Source organism: Myxine glutinosa, chromosome 4 (genome assembly GCF_964187855.1).
Source record: "Myxine glutinosa chromosome 4, kmMyxGlut1.1, whole genome shotgun sequence".
NCBI classification, from domain to species: domain Eukaryota; kingdom Metazoa; phylum Chordata; class Myxini; order Myxiniformes; family Myxinidae; genus Myxine; species Myxine glutinosa.
In genome coordinates, this window is record NC_136264.1 from 993,332 (window position 1) to 1,004,122 (window position 10,791).

The following is a 10,791-nucleotide window of genomic DNA, read 5'->3' on the forward strand; positions in this document are numbered from 1 at the left end:
GATTCATGCCAGGAAGAGGAACGACAGACGTGCTTTTCATTGTAGGGCAGTTGCAGGAGAAGTACATGGAGAAGAGGAAGAAGTTGTTTCTTGGGTTTGTTGATCTGGAGAAAGCATTCGATCGGGTTCCACGCAAAGTATTGACATGGGCATTGAGGAAGTTAGGAGTGGAGGAATGGTTGATCAGAGTAGTGATGGCAATGTACAAAAGAGCGCGCACAGCTGTAAGGACGAAGGACGGGAACAGTGGTGAGTTTGAGGTGAAGGTGGGAGTGCATCAGGGGTCGGTACTAAGTCCACTACTATTTGTAGCTGTGATGGAGGTGTTGGCTCAGAACGTAAAGGAGGGTTTACCGTGGGAGTTGTTGTATGCAGATGATCTGGTGTTGATTGCGGAAAGTATGGATGGACTGAGGGAAAAGATGAACACGTGGAAGGAATGTATGGAGACAAAAGGTCTGAAGGTGAATATCGGAAAGACGAAGGTGATGGCAATGGCAAGTGGTAAAGCATGTGGTGAGGTGGAAAGAACTGGGAAGTGGCCCTGTGCTGTGTGTAGAAAGGGTGTCGGAGTGAACTCCATTCAATGTACAATGTGCGCTGAGAGGGTTCATCAAAAATGTAGTGGTCTGAGAGGGTCATTAACCAGTGTGGCAGCTACATTCAAATGTAAGGTGTGCACAGAGGGAGCTGCAGATGGAGGAAATGTTGAGTTGGATCTTGGAGACGGCGTGAAGCTGGAAGGTGTGAAAACATTTTGCTACCCGAGAGACATGCTGAATGGAGAAGGTGGATCAGACTCGGCAACGGTTGCTCGAGTGAGATGTGCATGGAAGAAGTTTCGGGAATTGAGTGGCGTGCTGATGATGAGGGGAGTGTCGTTGAAGCTGAAGGGAAAGGTGTATGCTGCATGTGTGAGAAGTGTTATGATTTCTGGGAGCGAGACATGGGTAATGAACGTAGAGCAGCAACGAAGGTTGGAAAGGGTGGAAATGCGAATGGTTCGACGGATGTGCAGAGTATCGTTGAGATAGAGGAAGACAAATGATGAATTGCAAAAGATGATGGGAATAGAGCCTGTGATTGATGCTGTGAAGAGGAACAGGTTGAGATGGTTTGGTCATGTGTTGAGGAAGGATGAAAATGACTGGTTGAGAAGAGTGATGGAAATGAATGTGGAAGGAAGTAGAGGACGGGGAAGACCGAGAAAGACTTGGCTAAAGATGGTGGAAGAAGAAATGTGGGCAAGGGGGTTAACAAGGAGAGATGCAGAAAATAGGGCAAAATGGAGAAGATTGTCATGGTGACCGCAAGGCTAACCCCCGCTCTAGCAGGGAAAATGGACTTTAATATGCATGTTGTTGTTGTTGTTGTTGTTGCTCCAAGTGAGTGAAACAAGAACATCCCCAATGTCTCTTATTCCCGGCTTCAAGCCCAAAGTTGATTCGCTCCAGCGATCGCCAGAACGATGTCCAATCGAGACCAGAATCCCGTGCGGATGGCAAGTACAGTCACACAGCCGAAGCTGCACAAAGGCGCCCTCAAGGCGACTGGGAAATCCAAAGGCGCCCTCAAGGCAACTGGGAAATCACACCTTCATGTATGGACTTTCACGGCTCACAGTCAGCGAACCGCAAATTAATCTTCAAAAGCCACGGTGCACACACAAACACCAGATACGTCTGAAAGCGGTGAAAACGGCTGATGAAGCAAAGAAACCCTGCTCGACGCGCGTGAGTCAAAATGGCCGACGGCCCGGTCTCGTGGCGCAACGGCACGTTGATGATTCTCTCCTGAATCGATCGCAAAACCTGACACGCAGGTTAATCTGTCACAGCGATAACCACTCTGTCACAGGAATCCCTTTCCTGGGAAACCCAAAAGTTCACTCGTGACTCTTGCTCGCCAACGTTCGCTCCAGACCGCAAGTAGCTCGGCTCCTTCTTGTCCGACTCAATCGCTCCACCTTCTTTTCTCCCTCTTCTTCATCTTCGTCGTCCGGCTCCCGATCCGGTTTCCTGTTTCTTTTAACATTAACTTTTTTACCTTTTGAAAACAGTTCATGAACAATAAACCTTTTGAAAACAATAATAGTACATGGAATCAGAAATATTTACAGTGGATGAAAACCACCACAACGGAAGTGATGAATCCGTAACACTTCCCCCCCCCCCCCCCCCTCAAGCATAGTGAAAACTTTCTTTGCAGGCAAAAACTCTTTTAACAAACAAAAGTAAAACTCACACCCAAATCATCAATTCACGTGAGCAACAATAATTAATATCTCCCAAAAATAAAGCAACAAAACTTCCAAACAACCTACAGAAATTTCCACAAAGTTAGTTCACTCTGGACAAAGCATCAGCAACGACATTGTCCCTGCCCTTTACATGCTCAATTTCCAAGTTGAACTCCTGCAAAGCCAAACTCCATCTCATCAACCTCTGATTTTTATTTTTCATTTTTTGAATGAAGGTTAAGGGGTTGTGATCAAAAATGCAAAGTCAAGCAAATCTATAGCACTTTTTTAGGGAGGTGAGGTGAGAGCCAGGTTTCATGGTGGTTGGGTGGTGAGGCCTGGAAGTATTCACTACATGGACGCCTTTAGGAACGTGGAGTTCACGGTTAATCCGAGTAGGAATCTTGGCTCGGCTGTTCCGCAGCATTCAGTGCTTCAAACTCTTCCTAACTTTCATAATAATCACGGTTGGAGCGCTTGTCGCTGTAGTCACGTGAATAGCGGTCTCCTTCTCAGCCAGTACCCTGATAATCATCCCTTTGGGAGCTGCCGTATCTCTGGGAGCCTCCATAGTAATCTCGACTGCGGCTGCCACCAACACTACTAGTCCTATCCCGGGAGCCATAGCCACCCCTGAAACTACCTCCACGTTTTCCTCCTCTGTAGCCCCCTCGACACCCATGGCCTGCCTTCTCTACTGTTATGGTCCGACCATCCAAATCCTTGCCATTCAAATCCTTTTCTGCATCTTTGGCGTCCTTTGTGTTTTCAAACGTGACAAAGCCAAACCCTCTTGACTTTTGCGTCTCCCTGTCTTTTATCAGCAGCACTTCCAAGAGCGGTCCATATTTGCCAAAGACAGAGTCCAGAACATCTTCTCTTGTGTCAAAGTTCAGTCCACCTACAAAGAGCTTGCCAATATTGCCTCCATCCATGACTTGTGTGTGCTGACACTTAGTTTCAGGGTACTTGACAAGAAGTGTCTGTGCACAGCGTGACATCAGTACCTTCCTCTTCTCTTCAGAGCGCTTCCTACCCATAGCACGAGTCGCGGTACAGGATGGAAAGATACCCGGAATCTCCTGCTCTAACTGTGCAGTGTTATTTTCCATACTAGGCTTTTCAACAAACATCGGGTGACCAGAAACTTGACCACCGGCCAAATCATTCCCGATAACAAAAGAGATTTCCTCTACAGGTAGAGTGGCTTGTAAACCTACGGTGACCGGTCCTGACACCAAATCAGACTTTAAATGGATGACATGAAGTGGAGCTTTAACATAGCCACCAACCCCCTGTAAAAGAACACTAACACCAGTTGCCGTCTTCTCTGACAATGGCAAAATGCCTTCAAGCATCAAAGATTGATGTGCTCCTGTGTCCCTCAATACCCTAACAGGTCTCTGGTTAGTCAAGTCTCCTTCCAGTGACACAAACCCCTCTGAAATAAAAGGCTTGTAACCCTCTTGAACAAAGTCGTTCTGTGATGCCGTAACTTTGGCATGGGAACCTTCATAAAGGCACTGTCCTCCAAGGACGATTTCTCGCATTTGCCAATGCATTCGGAGTTGTACTAGTTTGACTCCGCTCCTGATTTTCCTTTTCAGAGCATAACATTGGGACATCAAGTGTCCAGGTTTCTTGCAAAAAGCACAAGTAGGCCCGGAGGAAAAACTCGTGGTCTGCCTCGAGCCCCCCGGAAGATGTCTGTCTTGGAACTGTAGTCTTCTGATCCCTCCAAGTCGTGGTATCAGATTTTACCTCATAATCATCTCTAGGCCGCCCTCATGAATATTCGTTCTCTGCACCGGATGTACCATTACTCCCCTGGCGAACTCTAGGCGGGAAGTTAGGTTTGTGGAACCCCACCCTGTGTGTCAAGGCATAGTCATCGGCCACGGTTGCTGCCTCCTACAACTCTGGTACCTTCTTTTCCTCCAGATGTACTTTAATGTCCTTGTGGACACACTGTTTGAATTCCTCCACCAAGATCAATTGTCGCAACAGTTCGAAGTCTTTCCCAATCCCTTTCGAATCACACCACCGATCAAACATGGTTTCCTTCATTCTGGCAAACTCGACATGGGTCTCACTCTCCCTCTTCCTGGCATTCCGGAATTTTTGCCGGTAAGCTTCAGGGACCAATTCATAGGCTTTGAGAATGGCTTTCTTCGCTTCCTCATAATCTGTACATTTGTCAATCGGTAAAGCCGAAAATATATCTTGAGCTTTACCCACCAGAACACTTTGCACTAACATAGTCCAGGACCCCACAGGCCATTTTAGCATTTGAGCCACTTTCTCAAAGTGTAAAAAAAACTTGGCTACCTCCTTTTCATTGAAGGGTGGAACCAGCCTCACATGCCTACCCACATCCCAGGTGTTCTGACTCGTTGTCGAACCAGCCGGCATGGATACGACTTCTCTCCGTTCTCCCATTAATTCCAGCTCCTTGAGTTTAACTTCCTTCTAATACTCCATGTCACGTTCCTTTAACTCCCTTTCGGCTCTCCTCTCCTCTGCTCTTTCCTTTTCTCTTCTTTCTTCGAGTTCCCTTTCAGTTCTCCCTTCCTCTGCTCTTTCCTCTGTTCTTCTCTCCTCGAGTTCTCTTGCAGCTTTCCTTTCTTCTGCTTTTAACCTTTCCTGGCTCTGCAGTTGCATCTTCCTGAGCTGCCGCTTCCGGTCCGGTATGAAGAGGACGCAGGCGTCACATGCTCGCCGCTTCTTCGACTGGGCCACTGTCTGTGGCTTGCTTTTTTTGGTGGTCGTGCGGATTTTTTGGCCATTGAGTCTGCCCTCCGCATAGTCCCGGCTCTGCTCCCTGCTTCGCCTACCCGGCTCCTTCGCCTGCTCGCTGTTTCCTCAGGCACGCTCTCGTGGGTTGCGTCCTTCGCAGCGGTGTGGCGGCGGTTTTGCCGCCGTGATCTTGATTTGTAGCGGCGGCTGTTGATTGCCGCTGCATTTCCCGCTTTGCCGTGATCAACCTTGGCCTCGTGATCGTCTCTTTGCTCCTGTCTGCCCTCTGCTTGGTCCCGACTCTGCTCCTGGCTTCACCTACCTGGCTCCTTCGTCTCCTTCGTTTCCTTGGGCCTGCTCTCGTGGGTTGGGACCATTGTTTTACCTCCTCAACCTTGGCCTCGTCTCGTCTCTCCGCTCCTGCCTGCCCTCTGCTTGGTCCCGGCTCTGCTCCTGGCTTCACCTACCTGGCTCCTTCGTTTCCTCGGGCCCGCTCCCGTAGGTTGGGACCATTGTTTCACCTCCTCAACCTTGGCCTCGTCTCGTCTCTCCGCTCCTGCCTGGCATGGCTCTGCGGTACTCCGCCGCAAGGCTCCTTCTGCTCAATACCCGCTCCACCCCATCATGCATCTCTGCCATCAAATCAAATGGACTCCTCCGACGACCCAGGTACATTCACCGTGGCTCCGGTCGTAAGTTTGTATATAACCAATCAGGTCACTCCATCCCCGTCCTCTGGTCGGCTCAGCGCACTCCCACTCATCGTCCCAGCGCACCTAGTCACGGCAACGCACAAAATCGCACCTCCTGCCTGCGAACCCTGGCTAAATCACCTGAATTCATCCCCGCTGTTCAAAACAACATCAAGCTCACCCTGTTCAACACCCGGTCCCCTCAACAACAAATGCCTCATCCTCAACGACTACATCCTGGATAACAAACTGGACTTTCTCTGTCTCACCGAAACCTGGCAACAACCACTGGACGACTACACGCTCAACCTCACCACACCCAATGGATATTCCTACGTCAATAAACCACGCTCGGAGGGCCGAGGTAGTGGAATTGCCGTTATCCACCGTCAAGACATCAGGACCAGCCTCATCCCCATCGCCTCATCCTCATCCTTTGAACACCTGGCTTTTAAACTCTCTGGTCGCACGCAGTCAGTCATGGCTGTCGTCTACCGCCCTCCCAAACCAAACCACACCCATCATTCCTGTCTGACTTCTCCTACTTTCTGACCCAGCTATGTTCCCTCTCCCCCTCAATCCTCCTCCTTGGTGATTTCAATATCCACATGGACTCCACTGACTCCACAATAACCACTGACTTCACTGATTTACTCACCTGCTTTAACCTCACTCAACATGTCAACTTTCCTACGCATATCCGTGGTCACATTTTGGACCTTGTCTGCTCCACTGGATTAATTTTGCACCATCTCTCTGGCTCCGACCTCACCCTCTCTGACCACTTAGCCATCACTATGACCATCAACATCCCCACCCCAACACCAAGACATTATCGCACTATCAACTTCCATAAGATAAACGCTCTTTCACCTACCTCATTCTCATCCACCCTCTCTGAAAAAATGTCCACTTCTCCCTTCATTGACCTCCACACCCCTTCCGACCTCACTGACTACTACAACCACACTCTCTCCTCCTGCCTTGACCAGCTTGCGCCTGTAAAAACCAAAACAGTTTCTTTCACCCATTCTGCTCCCTGGTTTACCCCTGAACTCTGCCTGATGAAAACTCGTGCTCGCCAACTTGAAAGACTCCGCAATAAAACAGGTCTCACAGTTCACTCCCAAGCCTACAAGGACCACCTACAACACTACAAAGATGCCCTCTCCCACGCCCGCTCCGCCTACTACTCTCAAATTATCCACTCTGGCTCCGGAAACCCAAAAGCACTCTTCTCGACAATAAACAAACTCCTCCGCCCCCTGGACACCACCACCCAGTCATTCACAGTAGACAACTGCATCTCCTTCCTTTCTTTCTTCCAACGCAAAATTGACAACATCTACAACAGCTTGACCACTGCCGCACCCGCTCCCCCTCCAACCACCTGCCTCCCCTTATCCTGCCTTCCCCTGTCTCAATTCTCCCCGGTCTCCCCTACTGACCTCTCTGAACTCCTCATAGGAATGAAAACTGCCACCTGCACTCTTGACCCCATCCCCTCCAGCTTTGTCAAGGCCTCCCTCCCTGCTCTCTCTCCACTTATCATTGCAAGAATAAACTCCTCCCTGTCTACAGGCATCGTCCCACCATCCCTCAAAATTGCTGCTGTTACCCCCATTCTAAAAAAACCTGGTCTAAACCCTGACACCCTAAATAACTTCAGACCCATCTCCAACCTACCCTTTCTGTCAAAAGTTTTGGAACGCGCTGCAGCCGCTCAACTCAAACATCACCTCTCTGTCAATAACCTGTATGAAACATTCCAATCCGGATTCCGCTCCAACCACAGTACTGAAACTGCTCTCCTCAAAATCACCAACGACCTTCTCCTCTCCTCTGACGCTGGCAACCTCAACATTCTCGTCCTCCTCGACCTCAGCGCTGCCTTTGACACCATCGATCACACCATCCTCCTCACCCGACTTGAATCCACCTTTAACGTTACCGGCACTGCCCTCTCTTGGATTAAATCATACCTCTCTGACAGACACCAGTTCATCTCCATCAATAACTGCAAATCCCCCACTGCTCCCCTCCCCCAAGGTGTCCCCCAAGGTTCAGTTCTTGGCCCCCTCCTCTTCATCCTTTACCTGTCCCTGCTCGGTCACTTAATCCGCCGTCATGGTCTCCAATTCCACTGCTTCGCCGATGACATCCAGCTTTTCATCTCCACCAAGTCCGTCTCCACCGACACCCACTCTATCCTGACAAACTGCATCTCTGAAATAAAATCCTGGCTTCAAATCAACTTCCTCAAACTTAACTGTGATAAATCTGAAATAATCATAATTGGCCCAAAAACGCTCACAAAATCCACCCATAACTTTGCCCTCAACATCGACGGTATCCCAGTATCCACCTCCCCTCTCATCCGGAATCTTGGCATCATCTTTGACCAAACCCTCTCCTTCGACAAATACACTAAACAGATCACAAAGACAGCCTTCTTTCACCTGAAAAACATCGCCCGTCTCCGCTCATCCCTCTCCTCCACGGCTGCAGAAACCCTCATCCACGCCTTCATTACCTCCTGTCTGGACTACTGCAATAGCCTCCTCTATGGTTCACCCTCAACAATCACCAATAAACCAATACATTCAGAACTCCGCTGCCCGTCTACTCACTCATTCCCGGACCCATGACCACATCACCCCCGTCCTTTACAAGCTTCACTGGCTCCCCATCTCCCAGAGAATCCAGTACAAAATCCTCCTCTTGACCTACAAAGCCCTCCATAACCTGGCCCCATCCTACCTGGCTGACCTCCTCTCCAGACACACTCCCACCCGCAACCTCCGCTCTGCTGGTACCAACCTCCTGACCCCCCCCCCCCCATCCGGACCAAATTCAGATCCTGGGGGGACAGGGCCTTCTCCATCGCTGCTCCCACCCTCTGGAACTCACTACCTCACACCATCAGAGACTCCTCCTCACTCACCACATTCAAAACATCACTCAAGACCCACCTGTTCAGCACTGCATTCAACATTCAACCCACAGCATTTAACCCCTGACTATCACTTCTCCTTCTCCCTCCTTTTGCTTTAAATATTTCCCTATTGATTCTTGTCTTTTTGCAATTGTTGTTTTCATGTTTTGTTATGCATTATGTTTTGCACTCTGTCAAAGCGCCTTTGGGCTTCATGAAAAGCGCTATACAAAATAAATGAATTATTATTATTATTATCTCCATTTTCCGGAGCTCCACATTTTCTTTTTCCTCGGGTATCCAATCCAAGGCTACCTCTGTCCATGTTCCTTGTCCCACCAGAGATTCTACCACCAATGTCTGCATCTCTGCTTTCTTCATATTAACTCGGACCTCCAAGTTAAAATGTCTGGCCAATATCAAGAGTTCCGATTTTTTTAATGCTTGGAACTGTGCCTCATTAGGGGACGCCGCAAACTGTTCTGCGTCAAACACCATGGTGACTATCAGTTAACACCTGTTAACCTTCACACAAATTATTTTCCAATATTTTTGAAAAATTTGGAAATGTTAGAAAAAAATTCCAAATTTGGGAAATTTTTTTTTTTTTTTTGTATACAAGATCGAGGCTCGTGAAAGAGCTAACATTAATCACACAAAAAGACAAACCGACACACAAAACACAAAAAACAAGGGGAGCGGCAGACAAGATGGGGAGAGAGGTGGAAGGACACAAAAGAGAGGGGGAAGAGGGGGAAGGACACAAACACAACATTTGAGAGCAGGGACATCGGGAGGACTTGGGGGGAGTTGGGAGGAATGTTAGGGAATTCCATCCCGGACGAATGTTATGAGGGAATTTAATCCCGGACGAGGATCCCAATTTCGAGCCCCCGAGCCAATTGGACGAGTTCCCAATTTCTCGGACGAGCCTCCAATTTCTGTTACGTGCTCCTCCCCGACCCCCTGGTCACGGTGTACCTCCAAGCCAGCCCCGAGAGGAGTCACGGCAGAAAAATGTGTTATTCTGTATGTCAAAGATCAATGGAGAAGCCACCCCAATTGTTACTCACAAACAAATATTGTATTAAGATCACACAAGAATAACAGTACAACAATAATAGTAATCAAAAGTACAATCAATATGTCCTATGATGGTACCATCAATTTTGTAATATATAACTCACTGTGCTCCAAGTGAGTGAAACAAGAACATCCCCAATGTCTCTTATTCCCGGCTTCAAGCCCAAAGTTGATTCGCTCCAGCGATCGCCAGAACGATGTCCAATCGAGACCAGAATCCCGTGCGGATGGCAAGTACAGTCACACAGCCCAAAGCTGCACAAAGGCGCCCTCAAGGCGACTGGGAAATCACACCCTCGGGTATGGACTTTCACGGCTCACAGTCGGCGAACCGCAAATTAATCTTCAAAAGCCACGGTGCACACACACACACACCAGATACGTCTGAAAGCGGTGAAAGTGGCTGATGAAGCAAAGAAACCCCGCTCGACGCGCGAAACGCGCGAGTCAAAATGGCCGACGGCCCGGTCTCGTGGCGCAACGGCACGTCGATGATTCTCTCCTGAATCGATCGCAAAACCTGACACACAGGTTAATCTGTCACAGCGATAACCACTTTGTCGCAGGAATCCCTTCCCTGGGAAACCCAAAAGTTCACTCGTGACTCTTGCTCGCCAACGTTCGCTCCAGACTGCAACTAGCTCGGCAGCCTCGGCTCCTTCTTGTCCGACTCACTCGCTCCGCCTTCTTTTCTCCTCTCCCTCATCTTCCTCTTCGTCGTCCGGTTCCCGATCTGGTTTCCTGTTTCTTTTAACATTAACTTTTTTACCTTTTGAAAACAATAATAGTACATGGAATCAGAAATATTTACAGTGGATGAAAACCACCACAACGGAAGTGACGAATCCGTAAAACTCTCCCCCACTCCTCTCTCTTTCCATTCCCCACTCCCCTCTCTCTCTCCCCCCACTCCTCTCTCCCCCCCCCCCCACTCCTCTCTCTTTCCATTCCCCACTCCCCTCTCTCTCTCCCCCCACTCCTCTCTCTCCCCCCCCCCCCACTCCTCACTCTCTCCATTCCCCACTCTTCTCTCTCTCTCTCTCCATCCCCCACTCCTCTCTCTCTCTCTCCATCCCCCACTCCTCTCTCTCCCCCCCCACTCCTCT